Source organism: Lampris incognitus, chromosome 12, assembly GCF_029633865.1.
Source record: "Lampris incognitus isolate fLamInc1 chromosome 12, fLamInc1.hap2, whole genome shotgun sequence".
Classification (NCBI taxonomy): domain Eukaryota; kingdom Metazoa; phylum Chordata; class Actinopteri; order Lampriformes; family Lampridae; genus Lampris; species Lampris incognitus.
Window position 1 is genome coordinate 32,442,391 of NC_079222.1, and position 22,934 is coordinate 32,465,324.

Below are 22,934 nucleotides of genomic sequence, written 5' to 3' on the forward strand. Positions count from 1 at the left end.
GGGTAGGAGAGTGGAGATGAGTCAGAACTTTGAATATTGGCACTATTACTGGTAAAAGGAAAGAAATGGCTGATATGATGGAGAGAAGGAAGGTAGATATATTGTGTGTGTGCAATAGACCAGGTGGAAGGAGATTAAGACCAGGAGCATCAGAGGTGGGTTCAAACTCATCTATCATGGTGTGGATGGGAGGAGAAATGGGGTAGGGGTAATTCTGAAAGAACAGTCTGTCAAGAGTGAGTTGAAGGTGAAGAGAGTGTCGGACAGAGTTACAAGTACGAAAGAGGAAATCGAAGGTGTGATGATGAATGTTATTAGTGCATAAGCCCGACAAGTTGGGTGTGAGATGGAAGAAAAGAATAATCTTGGACTGAGTTGGATGAAGTTTTGAAGAGTGTACCCAAGGAGGAGTGAGTGGTGATTGGCGCAAACTTCAGTGGGAATGTTGGTGAAGGGAATGGAGGTGATGGGTAGGTATGGGGTCAAAGAGAGGAACGTGGAAGGACAGCTGGTGGTGGATTTTGCGAAAAGTATGGAAATAGCTGTGGTGAAAACACATTTCAAGAAGAGGGAGGAACACAGGGTGATGAGTGGAGGATGGTGCACACAGGTGGACTATATCTTATGCAGGAGGTGCAACCTTTAAGAGATTGGAGACTGCAAGATGCAGACAGGGAAAAACATAGCTGGGTGGTCTGTAAAATGACTTTGGATATCAAGAAGAGGAAGAGAGTGAAGATAGGGCCAAGAATCAAATGGTGGACGTTAAAGAAGGAAGACTGTTGTGTGCAGCTCACGCTGGAATTAAGACAGGCACTGGGTGGTAGTGAAGAGTTGCCAGATGGCTGGGCCACTACTGCAGAAATAGTGAGGGAGAAAGCTAGGAAGGTGCTTGGTGTGTCATGTGGACAGAGGAAGGAAGACAAGGAGACTTGGTGGAGGAATGGGGAAGTACAAGAAAGTATACAGTGGAAGAGGTTGGCGAAGAAGGAGTGGGATAGTTGGAGAGATGAAAAAGTAGACAGGAGTACAATATGTGGCGTAAGGTGTGAGAGAGGTGGCAAAGGCAAAGGAAAAGGTGTGTTGTAAGAGAGGTTGGACACTAAGGAAGGAGAAAAGGACTTATACCGACTGGCTAGACAGAGGGAGCATGCTGGGAAGGATGTGCAGCAGGTTAAGGTGATGAAGGATAGAGATGGAAATGTGCTGACAAGCGAGGGGAGTGTGTTGAGAAGGTGGAAGGAGTAACTTTGACGGGCTGATGAATGAAGAAAATGACAAGAGAGAGAAGGTGGGATTATGTGGGGATAGTGAATCAGGAAGTGCAGTGGATTAGCAAGGAGGAAGTGAGGGCAGCTGTGAAGAGGATGAAGAGTAGAAAGCAGTTGGGTCCAGAGGACATACCTGTGGAGGCATGGAGATGTTTAGGAGAGATGGCAGTAGAGTTTTTCACTAGATTGTTTAACACAATCTTGGAAAGTGAAAGGATGCCTGAGGAGTGGAGAAGACGCATACTGGTACTGATTTTCAAGAATAAGCATGATGTGCAGAGCTGTAGTAACTACAGAGGTATAAAGTTGATCAGCCAAAGCATGAAGATATGGGACAGAGTAGTGGAAAATATGTTAAGAGGAGAGGTGATGATTAGCGAGGAGCAATATGGGTCCATGCTGGGAAATAGCACTAGAGATGTGTTTGCTTTGAGAATGTTGATGGGGAAGTACAGAGAAGGTCAGAAGGCGTTACATTGTGTCTTTGTGGATTTAGAGAAAGCACATGACAGGGTGCCGCAAGAAGAGGTGTGGTATTATATGAAGAAGTCGAGAGTGGCAGAGAAGCATGTAAGTGTGGTGTAGGATATGTATGAGGGCAGTATGACAGTGGTGAGATGTGCGGTAGGCTTGATGGATGGGTTCAAAGTGGAGGTCGGATTACATCAAGGATTGGCTCTGAGCCCTTTTCTTGTTTGGAATGGTGGAGGACAGGTTGATGGACGAAATCAGGCAGGAGTCTCCGTGGACTATGATGTTTGCAGATGACACCGTGATCTATAGCGAGAGTAGGGAGCAGGTTGAGGAGAGCCTGGAGAGGTGGAGGTATGCACTGGAGAGAAGAGGGATGAAAGTCAACAGGAGCAAGATGGAATACATATGCATGCATGAATGACATGGAGAACAGCGGAATGGTGAGGATGCAAGGAGTAGAGGTGGTGAAGGTGGATGAGTTTAAATACTTAGGGTCAACAGTTCAAAGTAACAGGGAGTGCAGATGAGAGGTGAGGAAGAGAGTGCAGGCAGAGTGGAGAATAGTGTCAGGAGTGTTTTGTTTTCACAGAAGGGTACCAGTGAGAGTGAAAGGGAAAGTTTACAAAATGGTAGTGAGACCAGCTATGTTGTATGGTTTGGAGACAGTGACACTGGCGAAAAGACAGGAGGCGGAGTTGGAGGTGGCAGAGTTGAAGATGTTAAGATTTTCGTTGGGGATGACAAAGACGGACAGGATTAGGAATGAATATAGTTGAGGGACAGCTCAAGTTGGACAGTTTGGAGACAAAGCAAGAGGTGAGATTGAGATGGTTTGGACATGTGCGGCGGAGAGATGCAGAGTATATTGGGAGAAGGACGCTGTAGATGGAGCTGCCAGGCACGAGGAAAAGAGGAAGGCCAAAGAGGAGGTTTATAGATGTGGTGAGGGAGGACATGCAGGTGGGCATGACAGAGGAAGATGCAGAGGATAGCAAGAGTCGGAAACAGATGATCCGCTGTGGCGACCCCCAACTGGTGCAACCAAAACAAGAAGAAGTAGAGTGTTGGGAAACATTATTTTTAAAATGTAATTTGTTACATTACTAAGTTACTGCCATTAAAAGCAGCTTGTTACATTACAGCATTACCTATTGAGCAAAGTCATGCATTAGAGTATTTAAGCGTTACCAAAGATAAAAACCCATTTGAGATTCCTTGCACATGTTGGTTATATTGTCCAGAGGGTGTGTAGCCTACTGTACACCTACCTTTGAATGTATTGACTCTACTGTCATTGCATAGGCTAGTCTATGGCCCATAATCTAACTCCACAGGCTAATAACAGGAATGACAGACACAACATCCCCCTCACAGCTCTTTATTAATGATTATGTTTAGTAAACACAAACTGAGGATACACACATTAGTTTCCAAGCAACAATGTTTTGGGCAGCACTGACTGAGGAGCTGCCTAATAATTGTTGCCGCAATCACAAAAGAACATCTTTAGTTACCAGGAAACAAACAATTCATTGATTCAAACTGCAAAACAGGACACACACTGCTTTTAAACACGTAAATCTACAAAAAGCAGCATGCATTATAGCCACAGGACTGGTGCATGCACTTTTGCCACTCGGTGAAAAATAATTATTTCGCCTGTCTCTTTGCAAAGTACCATACCAGCAACAACACATAAAGGCCAATATGCCGTACACATAAAGCAAAAACCAACAACACACCAACGCCAGTATACCATACACATAACACAAATAGTGAAGTGCAACACTAGTGAGCGCAAAGTGTCAACCATATTAATGTATGCATGATGCAATGTGCGGGCATTTTGCTGATCCATATACAAATAATGCACCAAACAGATTGGCATAATAACTCCAGCTGATAACCTGGTTCCAAGTTTTTGACAGCAGGGTCATGACAGCGCACAAACACACACACACACAAAATATGCCACTTTTGCTGTTATTTCACTCAGACTGTCAACAGATAATTTTCCTTGCAGCGAACTAGTTAAAACAAGTTTATCCACCTGAAATGTGATGACGATGTAGAGATTCTGTCGGTCAATCAATCATTGTTACAGTTGAAATGATTTCCAACATACTTGAATGTTGGAGCCAGAGAGAAATAGACCCGTTGACACTGCTTTTCTCAGGCTACAAACAAGCTGTAGCAGCCATTGTGGCTCATGTGCCCTCAGTTCACCAGTAAAAAGTCTGCAGCCTTGTCAACATACCATCCTTCGACAGAAGCTAATGAAGGCAGTCTAAAATTCATTAAACAACGTCACCACATTGTTCTACAGTTGTATTGATGGTTTGTCTGAGAGAAACATTGTGCTACATCGACATCACATTTCAATCTTTTTTCCTGCTGGAGTTGTTTCGAGCTCATATGCGTTTGCCGCTGCATGAGCGGGCGCAACTCGACCAAAAAAATTCCAATGAAGTTGCCAGTTAGTGCTATGTAACCTAACTCCAGATGGATAAAATAACAATTTATTAAGGGAGAAATGTTATGGACACCAGCTTTAGTTGACTAAATAAGAAACTTGATAGTTTCAGTGAAGCAATTGGACTGGTCAACAATTTATTCCACTTGTGTTATGTTTTAGAATTCAGAGCCACATTTGCAATTCATCAGAGATATTTAACAATACTTCCTGCATTCTCCTGATTTTTAGCTTTGTGACGTATAACGTCATACATTTGACTAATGCATGGATTTGAGGTATTGACTAACTATATAGTCTCTTTCCAGTCTTTGTACTTGGCTGATTACGGATACTTCTCTTATGATGATAGCACCATGCCTGTTTCATACCATGCGGCATTACAGTCATAGGTGTCATCAGGGGCAGACATTCAGGGTTTAAGCCTGACTGTTTTGGGAACAGCCCTGAATGATTTTGTCCAGCCCAGATTTATTAAAACAATGTGCTTTCCTTCCCCATTGCTCTCACTTTGAAAATCCCATTACGTCACCGCTGCTGCCCAGTTTGTGCTGGGCACAGACCACAGAAAAAAAACCATGTTCTACTGTTAGACCTCCTAACTAACATATCTAACATGACTATTAGACATGTTAGTGTCTAACAGTCAGCTCGCTGCAGGAGATGCACCTGAGTTGGCGTCAGAGTGCTGCTCTAGCAGCAGAGACTCTGCCTATTTCAGGTTAGTGAAGGGCAAGGCAGGGGAAAGCAAGGACTGTTAATACAACGTGGAACATAAATGTTGACAAAATTGTGGTGAATAGAAGTTAAGCAGTTAAGTTAGGTGAAGTTGAGCAATTAGGTAAGATAAGTTTATGACGGGGCATCTGGGTGGCGTGGTGGTCTATTCCGTTGCCTACCAACACGGGGATCGGCGGTTTGAATCCCCTTGTTACCCCTGGCTTGGTCAGGCATCCCTACAGATACAATTGGCCATGTCTGCGGGTGGGAAGTCAGATGTGGGTATGTGTCCTGCTCGCTGCACTAGCGCCTCCTCTGGTCGGTCAGGGCGCCTGTTCAGGGGGGAGAGGAAACTGGGGGGAATAGTGTGATCCTCCCACACGCTACGTCCCCCCTGGGGAAACTCTTCACTATCAGGTGAAAAGAAGCAGCTGGCGACTCCACATGTATGGGAGGAGGCATGTGGTAGTCTGCAGCCCTCCCTGGATCGGCAGAGGGGGTGGAGCAGCGACCAGGATGGCTTAGAAGAGTGGGGTAATTGGCCAAGTACAATTGGGGAGAAAAGGGGGGGGGGATTTAAAAAAAAAAAGAAGAAGATGAGTTTATGACATCCCTCGTTGTTGCCCCTTACGCTGGTTCTCCAACCTTAGCAACGTTAGCTCGTTACTGCTGCACATAGCTAACATTCAGTCTATGGCAGCGGTGGCAATCTTATCCACAAAGGGACAGTGTTGGTGAAGGTTTTTGTCCCAGCCAAGGAGTTACACACCTGATCCCACAAATCAACCAGTACAGTCTTTGCTGAGGGACTTGATTAGGTGACACATGTGTGTAATTGCTTGGTTAGAACAAAAACCTTCACCCCCACTGGCCCTTTGTGGATAAGGTTGCCCTCAATGGCAAAAAAAACCCAGAGTTATTCATTGTAGTCCGCTTGCATCTTATTAAACACTAAATGTGTAGTAAACTGGATGATGATGATGAGGATATATGTGTGTGTCCACAGGGAGGAGTTATTTGATTTGGATAAATTATGTTTACTATTGAAATCTTTTACTACCAGGATGGGACCATAGAGAGGAGGACAGGAGAGGACAAACCGCTTACAAAGACGGGAAAGAGAAAGGAGAGCGGAGATTGGGGAATAATAGACAGCCAACACAGATGTATCAGGGAAGATGGGAGCGGGAGGGAGACAGCAAAGTGAGCGCACATTTCAACGAACAATCGCTGCTTCACTTGTTTGCACGGAGTCGCTTAAAGATAGGGATTAAATACATGGAGTTTGTGCACGTGTCAAATAACAAAGGTACAAATTAACAGTAACACTGCTGGCACTGACCGAGGACCAGTAGCCAACTAGCCTAGCTAATGTGTCCAGTTACTTGTCCACTAATTAGCTATGATGACAAATTGCAACACTTGTTGACACATCTTACTTTCAGCAACAATATTTCTTTTTAAATTTTTTTTGATTCCCCCCCCCTTTCTCCCCAATTGCCAATTACCCCACTTCTCCAAGTCGCCATCCCGTCTGCCGATGCGGGGAGGGCTGTAGACTACCACATGCCTCCTCCGATACATGTGGAGTCGCCGGCCGCTGCTTTTCATCTGACAGTGAGGAGTTTCACGTGCGTGGGAGGATCACGCTATTCCCCCCAGTCCACCCCCTTCCCCCCGAAGGGCACTCTGACTGACCAGAGGAGGCGCTAGTGCAGCGACCAGGACACATACCCACATCCGGCTTCCCATCCGCAGACAGAGCCAATTGTGTCTTTAGGGACGCCCGACCAAGCTGGAGGTAACACGGGGATTCGAACCGGTGATCCCCATGTTGGCAGGCAATGGAATAGACCACCACGCTACCCGGACTAACAATGTTGGTGGCATTTGATGAAAAACCATCTAGTTAATAACATTATTTGGGGTTTAAGCATGAGCCTAATGCAGTCTTTATATCACAATGTACTGACTTGTTGAGGGAAGTTTAAAGGGAGGCCATGTTCTACATGACATAGCCTATGTTTTGTAGTAGGAAAGGTGGGAGACATCACAGCACCAAGAAAGACGAGGAAAGACGAGTTACCCTGCCTGATGAATTGAGAGAGAGAGAGAGAGAGAGAGAGAGAGACAGAGAGAGAGGGAGAGAAAGAATGTGACTCAAGTAAATTTGATTATATTGTGTTTCAAGTTTGGATTTATGATCACTGTTGGAATAAGCAGTTGGAAGAGGAGGGGAGAGACACCACGCCAGAGAATGCAAGAGGAGAGGAGGTGCAAAATACAGTGAAAACAGGAAAGCAATAAGGGAGAGATGGAGAAATGAAATAAATGCAGAGAAGGGTCAAGACTTGTATGCTTACAAGTTATTGAACTTCTTTGTTGTGTATCCTTCTGACGTTATGCAAGCCAAAACATGTATAGGTTATGCCGTCTTCCTTTGAGGCAATCACAGAGAGTTGAACCAGTTTCTCTGGACACAACATTTTTTGACAGAAACGTTTCATCACTCATCTATGTGACCTCTTCAGTCTCAACTGACTGCAGGTGTCCCCACCCTCATAAACAATACAGTGACATAACGACCGAAAACGATCAGTTTCATATGCAACTTGCCGTGGCCTCTTTGACTCCCTGTTCAAACCGGTGTTCCTCCCTATCAAGGATGTGCACATCCTCATCCTTGAAAGAGTGGCCACTGGTTTGGAGATGGGTGTAGACTGTGGAGTCCTGGCCTGACGTGTTAGCTCTCCTGTGTTGTGCCATCTTCTTGGCCAGCATCTGTTTGGTTTCCCCAATGTACAAGTCACGGCAATCCTCCCGGCACTTAACACTGCACACTATATTGCTCACAGTATAGTATATATAATATATAGAGCAATATAGTATATGCTGTTAAGTACCGGTTATAACTGTTAAAAGTGGTACATTTGTGGTTGATAATGTTGACACCACTGAGAACACGGTAGTTAGGCTGGACGCTGGAGGTCTCCTGGATCGACACTTTGCCATGGTGGAGAAGCTTGCGTGTACCGATGATCCCAAGAGCTATGCCATCTGGAGCTTGGCTCCTGGTAGGGTCACCCAAGGCAGATAGGTCAAGGCGGAGGTTCCAGACAAAGTGCGATCCAACAAACACCCCAACGGCTCAACTGGTGGAAGATATCTCCAGGTCACAACGGCAGTGAAGGTGGATGAAGGCTGCAACAGAGGGTGGTCCCCAATCGTCTTGGTTTTCCATGCCATTGGACTCTAGCCACCCTCTGCCAAGAGGGTGGCCTGGCTGGATACAATTGGGGAGCCCATACAGACACAATTTGCCATGTCATGCCATGTCTGCGGGTGGGAAGCCAGATGTGGGTATGTGTCCTGGTCGCTGCAGGCACCCCGACTGACCAGAAGAGGCGCTAGTTTGGAGGGGAGGCGCTGTTTGGAGAGGAGGGGGAACTGGGGTGGAATAGCGTGATCCTCCCCACGTGCTACGTCCTCCTGGCGAAACTCCTCACTGTCAGGTGAAAAGAGGCGGGTGGCGACTCCACATGTATCGGAGGAGGCATGTGGTGGTCTGCAGCCCTCCCTGGACCGGCACAGGGGGTGGAGCAGTGACTGGGACGGCTCAGAGAGTGAGGTTATTGGCCAGGTGCAATTGGGGAGAAAAAAAAGGGGGGGGGGTAAAAAAACGAAAAAAAAAGAAATTACAGATGAGGTAAACAGAAAAAAAAAATCACATCCTGCTGACTAGGCGGTCCTTTAATGCGGCCTGGGGCGCGTGCGGTTACACTTCAAATGCGATGTAGAAATTGGATCTCAAGACGCACTGACTGCATTCACACGTGTACTTAGAACTGTCCACTTGGAAGACACATGTTAATGCCAGGTGTAAACAGCCTCTGTGATTGAAGTCCATCTGTTCAAGAGGAATGAGGTGTGTTCAAGACAACAAAAACACAGCTGATTCGGGTTGCTAACATTTAGCTGCAGTGACTCAACAATATTGGTCTTGGACTGCAATCCAGATATGACTATCTAACAAACTGTTTTGCTGGAACATTTTTCACTGTGTTCCTAAATTTCTTTGTGTGCACCTAAATTCTTTTTCAGCAGCACATCTACTATTTGGGAAAAGAAGTTACCGCAGAGCTCTGAAAAGGCAATTTACTTGCACAGTAATAATACCGCAAGGTCAGAATCATGGCCAAATCCTTTTCCCTATTTTATAGCTCCCCATCATTTGAAAATATGGCCTCTATTAAGTTGAAGGCAAGAGTGGTCGTGAATCAGTGACAGGACAAAGGGAAAGAGCGAATATGGTGCAACAAGCTGCATTTTCGCCCCAGTGAGGGAAAATAGTCACTCATTCGAGTTGAAGAATGTTCAACTTGAGCAACAGCTTTGTAGTGGAACATTCTGCATTGTTGCACGTCTCCCTCTCAAAGTCAGTTGGGGACTGAGGGACTGCATTGGAGTTCCCATTAAAGTTGCTATGTGGAGAATTCTTATGTGACTGTGTCCAGCCTTGAATATCCTATGATCTCACTTAGGTTCATTTTCAGAAAGATGAGAAAAAAGTTTTCATCCTGTGTCCCCGCGATCAAAACCTGTGACTTGTCAGATTATGCAACCCTGACCTTAAAATGTGCTATTTTGGCCGCCTCCCACATGTAAATCCTAATCTTTTGTTTTTTTTGGGAGGATCCCCCCCCCTTTTACTTGCCAGTTGTATCCGGCCAACTACCCCACTCTTCCGAGCTGTCCCAGTCGCTGCTCCACCCCCTCTGCCGATCCAGGGAGGGCTGCAGACTACCACATGCCTCCTCCGATACATGTGGAGATGCCAGCCGCATCTTTTCAGCTGACAGTGAGGAGTTTTGCCAGGGGGACGTAGCGCATGGGAGGATCACGCTATTCCCCCCAGCCCCCCCCCCCGAACAAGTGCCTCGATCAACCAGAGGAGGCGCTACAGCAGTGACCAAGACACATACCCACATTCGGCTTCCTACCCACAGACATGGCCAATTGTGTCTTTAGAGACGCCTGACTAAGCCGAAGGTAACACGGGGATTCGATCCAGCGACCCCTGTGTTGGGAGGCAACGGAATAGACCGCTACGTTACCCGTTACCCATTAACGGGTAATGGGTAATACGTTACCCGTTACGCATTAGGTTGGAAATTAACATTTCCAACCTAATGCCTAAACTTAACCTTATCTAACTGCCATATCCTGTCTGAAATAGTGTGTTTTAAAAGCAGGTTCAAAAAATCTGCTGGGGCACAGATTTTGGTGTAACACCTGTTTGTTACTTTATGACAGAAGTGTTGTTAGTCAGGAGTTCGGGTAGTGTAGTGGTCTATTCCGTCGCCTGCCAACACAGGGATCGCCAGTTCGAATCCCTGTGTTACCTCTGGCTTGGTCGGGTATCCCTATGGACAAAATTGTCCATGCCTGCGGGTGGGAAGCCGGATGCGGGTATGTGTCCTGGTCGCTGCACTAGCGCCCCCTCTGGTTGGTCAGGGCGCCTGTTCGGGGGGAGGGGGGAACTGGTTGGAATAACGTGGTCCTCCCACGTGCTACGTCCCCCTGGTGAAACTCCTCAGTCAGGTGAAAAGAAGTGGCTGGCGACTCCACATGTATCGGAGGAGGCATGTGGTAGTCTGCAGCCCTCCCCGGATCGGCGGGGGGTGGGGGTGGGGGTGGAGAAGTGACCAGGACGGCTCAGAAGAGTGGGGTAATTGGCCGGATACAATTGGGGAGAAAAAGGGGGGGAAAAAAGAAAAAAAAGAAGTACTGTTAGTCAGTCCAGTAAGACAACAGATGGGTAACACCAACTTTGTTGACTGCTTGCACTGAAGCTATGAATAGTCATAGCAGAAAGAGGGAGGACAGCAGAAACCTCAACAAGAAAAATGAAGAAGCAGCCTCTACTAGAGGAGGCTAAAAAAGTAAAGCGGGAGGGTCACAGGGCACAATTGAAAATGAGAGGAAATCTCTGTCGGATGTTCACTTGTTGGTGAGAGCTCCAAGAGCTGAAGGAGTTCAAAGACTGATGTGGAGCTGGCTTTATTTCACCTAAACATGGAGCAGTTAAGTGAAACACCACTGAGGGTATCAAATTGTGTTACCAAAGCCTTGTAAAAAAAATTTCTGGACCAGTGTTGGGAGACTGTCCTCCACCAAAAAACAACCCCATAGGTCGTTTGTACAAGCAGCTTATTACGACCTATAGTTACGTTTTAAAGTTAAGTGACCTCTAGCGGTCGTGTAAATAATGACAATCTGATGTCTCGGGTGCCTCGTCCTCATATGACCTTTGACCTTCGTTACCAAAAATGCGATGAGCCAAGAGATGGGGGTGTGCATAAACTATTTATACCCTTGTAAATTGTTGGTTTCTTCACAAATCTTCCCAAGCTTAATTACTTACTTTTACACCTTCACTTTGCATGAACAACAATAAAGTCCCGCTGTCCTCAAATGAGTACTTCATAATTAGCAGCGTTGCAGGGTAGGAAAATTACCTATGTGGTCGTATGGATTGGAGGACTTGTTGAATGTTGGCCATGTCTGTAATTGTGTGAGGGCATGCATGGTTTATTTAGCCGAGTCAGCGACCTGTAAAGCTACTTAATTATGTTGCTATCTTAGTTAGCCTAACGTGAGACTAGACTACGAGTCCCAAAGCTTTGCTAACCAAAGTTATCCCAATGAAAAACTAACGTTAGTAAATCACGCATTACTGTCATTTGCAAGAAATGAATAGTGCTGTAAAGCAGTACGGCACTATTGGTGGGGATTCAAGCAAGGGACATAGTGAAAACTAAATGCAGAATACACCAATTTTCCTTCCAACTGTCTTCATTTTTCTACAGACGAACCTACATGCGATAACAAAAAATATTCGAGGATGATGCAATCACATAAAAATTCTATCCAAAGCAGCTTTAAGTTTTATATGTTCACTTTGAGAATATCGGCTTATTGTTTTGCCAACTACAAGAATAGACTGATATACTATGTCGCCTCTCTTGCTTTGTCTCCAAACTGTTCAAACCTGAGCTGTCCCTCTAATATACTGTCCTTCTTCGTCACTCCCAAAGAAAATCTTAGCATCTTCAACTCTGCCACCTCCAGCTCCACCTCCTGTCTTTTCATCGGTGCCACTGTCTCCAAACCATATAACATAGCTGGTCTCACAACCATCTTGCTGGTACCCTTCTGTCGAAAATCACTACTGACACTCTTCTCCACCCACTCAACCCTGTCTGCACTCGCTTCTTCGCCTCTCTTCTGCACTCACCGTTCATTTGAACAGTTGACCCCAAGTATTTAAACTCATCCATCTTCATCACCTCTACTCCTTGCATCCTCACCATTCCGCTGTCCTCCCTCTCATTCACACATATGTATTCCGTCTTGCTCCTACTGACTTTGTCTTCCCCAAAATATCATCACATTACTGATATTCAAGTATTTGACCAAAAATATTGTGACATTTGATTGTCAATATTGCCCAACAATAGCACATAGGTTTCATTTTATCATCCATCCATTTCTTTTGAGCGGTCATTGAGCAAATTTACAGTCATCTTTAATCCCTAAATTCCCTCCTAGTGGTTGTTTTACTGTGTTAAAGCAGACGACTCCTGCTGGTGATTGCTTTTTCGATGTTTTCCAGGAAGTAGCATGGTAAAAAATGACTTATTTTTTAAAATGACCACCAACATTTACCTTTATAGACTATTGTAGCATCGTGTTAGCTTTGGCTTAACTATTGAGAGCTTTTTTTTGTTGTACTGAACAAGGATTGTGGATTTGCCCCCCATTGCATTGGAAACAGTGGTATCCTCCCAGGATGATATGTTCATTATAAGCACTCGATTCCTTTAAAAAATACAATCCATGATGGCAGGTGCCACCCATGGCGATGTGGAGTACTGCAACAATATAAATGCTCTACGGACAACAAGGAACAGGACAAATCTTGCCTTCAGGTCAACATTGTGAATTTTTTTGAGAAATTGAGACAAGCGAAAGCTTCAAAAGGAACGGAAAGAGATGCAGTACTGGCTGGTTTTCTCCTCGCCAGGTAATAAAGCTAATAACTTTTATGACGTCTGACTGAAACAACGGTGAGGTCAAGTTTTTTTTATCCCCCAGATGACCATCTAATTGACATGTGTAGTCTATACTTGTTAATTTCATATCATGTATTTTCAATTAAATTGAAAGAGACAGTGACCTACCATCAGCTATTGTACAGTGACACAATACCAAATGCTTCATAAGCTTCACAACGGAATTTAAAAATAGACTCCATGTTACTTTAGGTTAAAATGACATCAGTTGGCTTTGCCAAAAGTAACAACAGTAGGTCAAGGCCTAAAAACAAAAGTAAGCCTATGCAACTTTAGGTTATCAGGTGATTTCAGAGGCAGATTTTTTCATGTTTGGAGCAGACATGTTAATAGTCAGCATCTTCTTCTTTCAGCTTACTCCGTTTTTCCAGGTTGCCACAGCGGATTTTACATTTTCGATCGGTACCTTGTGAGGGCACAGCACCCAGCTCTTGACCGATCCGGTACAGAGCCTCGACAAATCCAGTATGGTCTTGTCAATCCGCATACTGACTGGCAAAATTTTATATCGGATGTCCTTCCTGACACAACCAACCCTATGGACGGGGGCACAGGTAAAGCGCTGGATGCCATCCCAGTATTCATGGACTGTAGCGCTTTCTATTCAGCAAAGAAAAATTCTTTAGGCATTTTAACGTTAGATTACCTGAATTACCTTGGTTAGTTATATACTTCTAATTTCTCATGCATGAAAGACTCGGCTCGGTCAAGACCAGGGTTAACAATGACTGCCACTGGTGCTGTGCCCTCACAGGGTACCGATGGAAATGAAATCTGTGGCGACCCCTGTGAAACAGGAAACAAGCCAAAAGAAGAAGAAGAATGCATGAAAGACTCAAAATAACCAGTTTAAGCGGACTGTCTGATCACGATAACCAGATTATTTAAACAGCGTTGGTATAGGAATGACTCCATCTGGCAAGTTCAGGAGGGTCCACTGTAACTGTATTCAACTCTCGATGGCAATCTGGAGCTCCATGTACAGTCTGAAGAAAAGGATGGATGACTGAAAATGAAAGTTTCCTACGTTTAACATGAGCAGCATGGGCATCAGTTTGTTTTTAAAGTGCTGCAGACAACGACGGGTTCTGGCATCGCTTTAAGGACGGTCAGGCAGTCCACAAATTTGGCAAGGAAACAATAAATCAAACGCAGCGTCGTCTGGGCGCGAACACACAGGAACCCAGGGAACAACATGTAAGTAGCCGAACTGCTGATTGTGTTGACCTAATGTTAGTCTGTGTGTTTTCTTGCTAAAAATGCAATGTGGGCTCAAATTTGAGGCAGTGGACTTGTGCCAGGCAGCTGCTTTCCCGTTATCGGTCACTGCATATCGGCGGCACAAGTTAATCTATTCCCTAATTTAATTAAGAAGAAGCGAGGCTTTCACCAGACAGCTGTTCCTCCCCTTTCCCATTAACTTTTACTTGGCTGTTGTAAAATAACAGCAGACCCAGTCTGTCTGCTTCTATTTTGATGCCTCAAAATCGAAACACTCTGAGGCGTTCGGGTGGCGTAGCCATCTATTCCGTTGCCTACCCACATGGGAATCGCTGGTTTGAATCCCTGTGTTACCTCCGGCTTGGTCGGGCGTCCCTACACACACAATTGGCCGTGTCTGCGGGTGGGAAGCCGGATGTGGGTATGTGTCCTGGTCGCTGCACTAGCGTCTCCTCTGGTCAGCCGGGGCGCCTGTTCAGGCAGAGGGGGAACTGGGGGGGGGGGGGTAGTGTGATCCTCTCACGTGCTACGTCCCCCTGGCGAAACTCCTCACTGTCAGGTGAAAAGCGGCTGGCGATCCCACATGTATCGGAGGAGGCATGTGGTAGTCTGCAGCCCTTCCTAGATCAGCAGAGGGGGTGGAGCAGCGACCAGGACAGCTCGGAAGAGTGGGGTAATTGGCCGGGTACAATTGGGGAGGGGAAAAAAAAACAGAAGAAAAAACATTTGGCACACTTGGAGGTCAGAAACTGAACATTTCAACTGGGGAATTCCAACCTCTAACTTTGAGCGGAACACATTTTTAGTCTTTCGCAACATGTCTTGTAAATAAAGATGATGTCTGGTCATGCGTTACACTCTATCAACAAATGAGGAGACCAAAGCCAACAATGCACTGATCCTCCTAAAAAGTACTGTATGTATCAAAGCTCGATGTAGCTCATTCCTCTGTGCCATAGAGCTCAACTGTTGTCCATACTATCAAAAAAGCCATCAATGAGCCACACTGTTACACTGGCTGACATTACTAGTATAGAAACACACACTACTTTATTTAGACTCAGTCCCACACACACCGTCCTGCTGCCACAAGTACTCACTAGACCACCAAGTGTGGAATAAACTGCAGCAGAAAATAGTCCCCAGCAAACGCAACAGTTTCTCCTGTTTGAGAAGAGTTTGCAAACAACTACAGTGGCCATCTTTTTGTGTTTTGGTCTTTTCGTGAGATTCGACGACAATTAAAAATAGAGCATTGCCAGCCTCATCGTTTAATCCCTTGTTGTTGCTTTTTCCAACGTTTGTGTTTATGTCTATTCAGGGCTGACCTTAGAACCAATTTGAATCGACTTGGGGAGAAGACTGATCACACCTCATGCCCCACTAGCGATCAGATCAACATTTGCAGACACTACACTGGCAATGTCCATAACACACTGAGGAGTACCCTTCAGGCGGCGGTGTTTCCATCCAGAGGCCAGAGTGGATGTGTTTTTTGTTACAAACAAACACCTGAAGGTGCAGTAGATGGTGGTGGACCTACTCTAGAGTACTCCAGGTTGCTGATGAAGGGCATTCATCGGTCCAAGCAAATTTGAAGGACCTGAGGCAGACAAAAGATTGGCCCTTGACACTCATGGTAATTTCTACATATATTCCCTTCATGTGTTGAAATGTGATGATTCGGAAGTTTTTGAACACTTTAAGGTCTGTTGCAGGTGGGGAAAGCCCAGCATTTAATCCTGTGTGGACATCCTTGTAAACGAAGGCGTTTCATGATATATACTCAGAAGGTGATTTTGTTCTGGCTAATTGTGATGAAATGTCTTCCACACATCCTCATACATAAGAGTGGCACCTCTACGGGGATTAATACTGGAGTTTCTCACCTGACAACAGAAGTTAAAATACCTATCGTATGAATGGTGACACATTCAGCATTGGACATTCTATCATAGTAATTCAATATATTCTGGTTACAGCCTTGGAAAGAAAACTACACACAGATAGCACCGGTGATATCTGTGTGTGTAATTCATGGAGGCGTGGCACCAAAGTCCTTCTCAGGTTGAATCAGTTCATCTGAATACAACGTTTATTGACATTGTATTATTGACACTGTATTCAGATACATATGATCATTCAACAAGTGACCTCTGCAGTCTAAACTGACTGCAGGTATCCCCACCCCTTATAAACAATACAGTTGCATAATGACTGAAACCAACGCCCAGTTTAATATGCAAATATGGGCGTGACCATTAACTAGAGTTTCAATGGCCATGTGTACTATTCACACAGGATTTGGGAATGCTTGCAATCACAGCACTGTAAGATGGCGACAGATGTACTCTCTTCCCCTTGGTTCAGGGATGGTCGTTCCCTCTTAACATAGATGGTGTCTTTGACTCCCCGTTCAAACCAGCGTTCCTCCCTATCAAGGATGTGCACATCCTCATCCTTGAAAGAGTGGCCATTGGTCTGTAGATGGTGTAGACTGCGGAGTCCTGGCCTGATGTGTTAGCTCTCCTATTGTTGTGCCATTCTCTTGGCTAGCATCTGTTTAGTTTCCCCACTGTACAAGTCATGGCAATCCTCCTGGCACTTAACAGTGTACACTATATTGTTCAGTTTGTGCCAGGGGACCCGATCCTTGGGGTGGACCAACTTCTGGCGCAGCGTGTTTTGGGGTTTGAAAGCAACCGAGATGCGGACGTCAGTCCGTCACAGATTGTGCATGCACCGGCCATGGGACCTTTGCTGCATGTTTTCCCCACACTTTGTTTAACCCGTTATTCCAGTCTTTCTCTACAGTCCTGACAAACAAGGTCAAAAAAGTGGAAAAACATCTTTTAAAAAACTGCTACCTCCCAAGTACTGAACACTAATCAATCACAACAGATATAATAAAAATGTTTTCACAAATGGTAATGTGTTTTGGTGGTGAAGAAACAAGAAAAAAAAACCATTAGCCTATCAGCTAATGTTTTGCTGGCTAGTTAATTGCCTGTTGGGATGATGACAGGAAGTTACACCTGCAATCGACTACTACTACTACTTCCGGTTCCTGTTAGGGGTCGCCACAGCGGATCATCCGTTTCCATCGCTTCCTGTCCTCCACTTCTTCCTCTGTCACACAAGCCACCCGCATGTCCTCTCTCAAGTTACACCAGCAATAATAATGAAACATAAATAGAGGCGAAAAAGATTCTATTTAGATCCACGAGAGAAACGCGAAAAAATAGTCTTCTTTCCATTTATTATTACAGGTTTCCACGTCAACTTCTAAAATTGTACTGATCTCAGGTCAGCTATTCCGAAAAAGCATATTTGTCACTGCGCAGCTGCAATAACGCATCATACAGATGCGGGTAATTGCGGGTCCGTTGTTTTCAAAACTTTCCGCCATTGTCGCTGCTGACGTACCCACTGTCCCCATACTGCCCCTACCGTTCATCTTGTGTATTGCATCTTGCAGACGCGTAAATGGACTGCATTTTTAAAGCGCTTTTCTAGTCTACCGACCACTCAAAGTGCTCTACAAGTGTACGCCTCACTTTCAACCCATTCACACAAACATTCATACACTTAATGACTGAGGCCAGTGGGGTCGTGGTCGTGTGGGGGGGGGGGGGGGGCTACCAGGAGTCAGAAGGGAAGGGGGGCCCTCGGGAAGCCCGGAATTAAAAGTTTGTTTCGGTTTGCATATTTGTTTTTATTTCTAACTAATTAGTGTTCTAACTAGTTTTCTCAATCCCTGCAAGATAGTTAAGTTAAGTCAAAACAGATGAATGTACTGTGATTGTAAACAACACACAGCATGCTAGAGCTCAAAAAAAGTGGTGCGTGAGAGACAAAAGAGGACAGGGGCCCACAGAGGCTGCTTATGTATAAGGGCCCAGAATTTTGTGCTTACACCCCTGACCGAGGTTGTCATGCAAGGGGACAATCTGTTCATTGGGAGCGCTTAAGGGTTCAGTGCCTTGCTCAAGGACGCTTCGGCACGCTCTCCGCAGGAGCCGGGGATCGAACCGGCGACCTTTCTGATACGTCCCGAGCCATGCCGTGCGGCGTGAAATTTCCGAGGACGTGCTCCGCCAAACGCTCCGGAACGGACGCTAGATAACGCGAGGGCGGCTACCACGCAAACGCGTAGTTAAAATCAAGCATTCCTCCGTAAAGAAATAAAGGCTTGCAAAACTCCCGACAAATGAACTAAAATGTTCGAGGGTGGATGGACGGTAGACCCCCCCACCCCCCCACATAGCGAATCCGCCGCTATACTAACTTTGTTTACGTTGTATGTGCAGACGAAGCTGCGTCTGACAAAACGTACTCGGTGAACGTTTCTGCTACACGTCCTCTCCCCCCCCCCCATGTCCTCGCTTAGCAGCGTTTCCTCCATTGGCAAGATCATCGGCTTGACGCGCCAGCCACCGCGGCTGTCCCCCCGTCCCTCTGGCGGCTCGGACGGCATCGACGCCCGGCGTAGAGCGCTAGGAGACTCCGCAGAGCAACCATGTTTACGGGTAAACGGCCGGCTCGGTCGCACCGCCAAACTCCCCGACCGGAGATATCGGGGCCGGAGGAGCCCCCAAACTCGCACCAACCGCCGGCGCTTCTCCCACAGTTAACACCCGAGTGTGTATGTGTGTGTGGGGGGGATAGATATGTGCGAACCGCCGGGGAAATACCCGTCGGTACGGGCGACTTCGGCCCCGCAGACGGGGCCTCCGTGTTCCGGGCAAGCCCCGGCGTCTTCCCCCCGCTAAGAAAGCCGTTGGTATTGTGCCACGGCGGTTCGCTCCGTTTGTCATCTCGCTATTTTCGGCGAGCGGAAAGTTTTAACTCACCGAGCATGTCTGTGCGAGGATCCCTCCGGCGAACAAAGGGGAAGGGACACGTCCACGGCGGCTTGAGGCGACGGCTCGGCGCGGTCCGGGTTCAGCGCGGCATTTCGTCGTCTTATGAACCACGGCTGCGGCGCTGATTAGCGATGCGAGCCCCGGCCGCGGGCCGTCCTTACGCCGGCCGCGGGCCGTCCTTACGCCCCGCGCTCCGCGGCCGGCCACGTTCACATGTGGCAAGACGTCCCCCTTTGAACGCACTCCGACGTTTAGACGTTTGACACACGCCATGTCAATTGTTGCATTGTAAAGCTGACAAAAAGGGCCTATTTTGGTAAGACTTTACCAGGGCTTTATGAAGACATTGACATGCCATTTAACTACGGGTTAAAGCATGTTTAGAGCACAGCGATGATGTTGAAGTACTTGAGTAAAGTGAAGCTAGAATATTTTAATTTAGCCAACCCTGTGGTGCAATAAGATGTCACTCCTGGCTTTACATCAAATTACACAATACTGTGTAAGTAGTTGTACACAGCTGTTTGGCAGATTGTTGTATATCACGCAATATTGTGGGAAATTATATCTCAGGAGAAACACGACAAAGAAAACAAGTTATCAAACTACGATTGGTAGTTTATTATAAGGCAGGTCAAACGTACACGTGCACTCGAGCAGCTCCTTTGATAGAACCCCCCGGCCCCCCAACACACCTTAGCCCCCCCTTCAGGAGATAACGGTTAACTGACATCTCCTCACACACCACAGCCTCCTCCCCTGTAGCTTCAAACTTCAGACACTTTTTATGTTTTTATGTTCCCCTTCAATTGAACATTTCTCCCAAAAAAAAGCCCAACAAAAAAACCCCCCAAACAAACAAAACGAAAACAAAACACGTGTTTCCTCCCACAGTCCAAAGACATGTACGTCAGGTGAATCGGCCATACTAAATTGTCCCAAGTATGAATATGTGTGTGTGTGTGTGTGTGTGTGTGTCGGCCCTGTGTGATAGTCTGGCGGCCTGTCCAGTGTGTCTCCCCGCCTGCCACCCAATGACTGCTGGAATAGGCCCCAGCATCCCTACGACCCAGAGACCCGGATAAGCTGCTCGGAAAATGGATGGATGGATGGACTCACACACACACACATACACACACACACACACACACGGTTTTCACTTTAAGTGTGCAAATAGTGTCTGAGTCCACTAGAAGTCCAACCGTTGAGGAGGGTTGCCCATTTGTCTTTGAGCGCTCTGTGCATCCTGAACCTGAAGGGTTTTCCAGAGCTCTGTCAGCCTCCTCTGAGCTCTGTCAGCCTCCTCTGAGCTCTGTCAGCCTCCTCTGAGCTCTGTCAGTCCTCCTCTGAGCTCTGACGGTCCTCCGGTGTCTGCTCACAGACAACAGCGACAGTGTCAGCGTCCCTCACGTCATCTCCTGGATCAATATGGCAATCCCAGACACAGTCTCCTCCAGTGTTTGTTAGCCTGTTCTGGAGCCACGCTCTTTCTCTTTGCATCTAGCATTCTGATCCATATGTCTCTTTACACATGCTCCATTCACATTCACTAAGTATGTTACAGCAGTGTTTGTACACTGCTGACCCAAAGGTAGCAAGTAACTTTTCTGGAATGACCACCCTTGAAACACCAGAAAACACAATCATCTTCAATGGTGAGTTCAAACCAGGGTTCGAATTATAAACTCAGCTTCGTGGGGGTCTCCAAAAACAAGGCAAAAAAAATGTACGCATGCACTCAATTCATGCCCACACAGCGATGGGACTTCTTTTATTACATTGATGACTGGATATTATATAGGCCTATTATATATAAAATATATAACAATATTTTTATTTGACCCAAAACAAAACAAAAAACAGTTGCCATGTTAAAATCAAGGATAATTAGTTGCTTACTTCGAGAGTCGAGATCACTAACACTCACTCACACACGTAAATGGCAAATGCATGGCACAGCGGCCAGCGACAAGGAAGTCCAGCGTGTCCATCTGTGGTCCCATTCCCGACGTTAGTAGATGTACTAACATTAGAGCCCAGGCCAACCTATAGGAAGGCATAACGTTAGTTTACATAAACGTATTGTAGCGAATTCGGGGAACAACGCAACCACAGGAACTGCCGCGGCCGGGAAGCGAACCCGCGTCGCCCACACCGCAGGAGGCGTCGCTAACCGCTCGACTAAAGGGTCAGACCCGCGAGTCACCGGCCAGCGTGTCTTCTTATCCATGCACGTTACAGTATACTAAACACTGCTAACTAAACGGGAAATTCAAAATTAATCTGAAAGAGTGTTAGCTAGCCATGCTGTAGAAAATGCAAAAAGACTTGATCGAGCCTTACTTCGTTAACGAGTCCTCTTCAGGAATGTTGCTAGCAGCAGCGGAGCTAGCTAACGCTAACGCTAACGCTAACGTCGCTGACTTTTTCTGAATCAGCAACTTTTTTTTTAGCTTTTGAGCTGTTAAACCCAAATTCCAGCAGGCTTTCTTTTTGGTGGCCGAGGAGGAGGCATGGTGAAAAATATTGCACATTACCTGATGTGACTAGCTAAGACAATATTAAGACAACATTAATAACGCTCCATCTCCGCACCTTGGCGCCCCTGTCAACGTTTCAAGCATACCGAGTTTCCCCAAACCAAGGTTGCTTTAGGCTATCCTACAGCGCCCCACAGCGTCTCGGTGGGGAAGTGCAGTCAAATGTCCTATTCACAGACGAATAATGGTGCGTAGTTCTTTTCGAAAACATATTTATTTAAAACAAATTGTTTCACTAACATAAAGAATCCCAATAACATTGAAAGATACATTATTTGTGATCAAATAATGTTTTTTTAAAATATTTTGTTAGAGACCCCCACAGATCTAGAGTTTTACAGCTTTCAAGGGAGCTAATGCCTCCTGGCTCCCACGTATTTCGAACACAGGTTCAAACCTTAGTTTCATATACGTATAGCCAGGTGGTTAATAAAATATATCCCCCACCGGATAAGCTACAAAGCAATGGTTGTCTTAGAAAACATGTTAAAACGTTGTTCGAAAACAATCGTAAGTAACGTACCTGTAAAAGAAAGTCCGCAACTTCCAGTTACAACTTGTGTCCACTAGGTGGCACGGTCTGGAAAATTGTAAGGTAAAGCGAGCCGGGGGTGCGTCCTCGATCTTCTTTCCGTTCTGGTTGAGCCTGGCAGCGTGCATTACGGGCATCGTGGAAAGTAATCGGTAAGTACGCCGTGGATCATTAACATCTGACTAACATAAGATTTTGGAAATAACATTGTCAATGTATGGAGCTATATTTTAAGTCGATGGTTCGTCGATAAGAAGACTTTTCTATGGAAGCTCCGGAGTTCGCGGATTGTAGTAAAAGAGGTGGTTTCCCAGGCCCGCTAGCTAGTGTAAACTACTAATAATACACGTTAGCTCCTAGCTAACGTGTCTGACCCTTTAGCCGAGCGGTTAGTGATGTCGCCTTGTGGTGCACTACACCTCGTATCGAATCCCGCACCGGGCAAAATATAACCGGTTATATTAGTTAGCCGCATCTGTTAGCATTTTCCCTGCTTACAGTAACGTGGGAAGTTTTAAAGCAGAGAAACGTCTTATGTTCTATTCCCCCCAGACCTCACGGTGAGACTTAATAGTGTTCTCCTGAAACGGGAGCTCAAAGCGAGGACTTTTTGACGGGAATAATTTCAACGTGAGTATCGTTTTCCTGATAATTGAATTCTCAGTATTACACTGAGTGGGTTAACATGAGACTAAAAGAATGT

The 22,934-nt window shown here is 45.9% G+C and overlaps 1 protein-coding gene across 1 annotated transcript in view; it reads right to left on the bottom strand.

Annotated features, from left to right (window-relative positions):
* ppp1r26 (protein phosphatase 1, regulatory subunit 26) overlaps positions 1-19,659 on the bottom strand; it is a 32,012-nt gene extending 12,353 nt beyond the window's left edge. The window contains exon 1 of the mRNA XM_056291082.1: positions 19,148-19,659. The gene's annotated coding sequence lies outside the window, so the exon portion shown is untranslated. The remainder of the gene's footprint in view (positions 1-19,147) is intronic.
* Between the last annotated feature and the right edge of the window lie 3,275 nt (positions 19,660-22,934).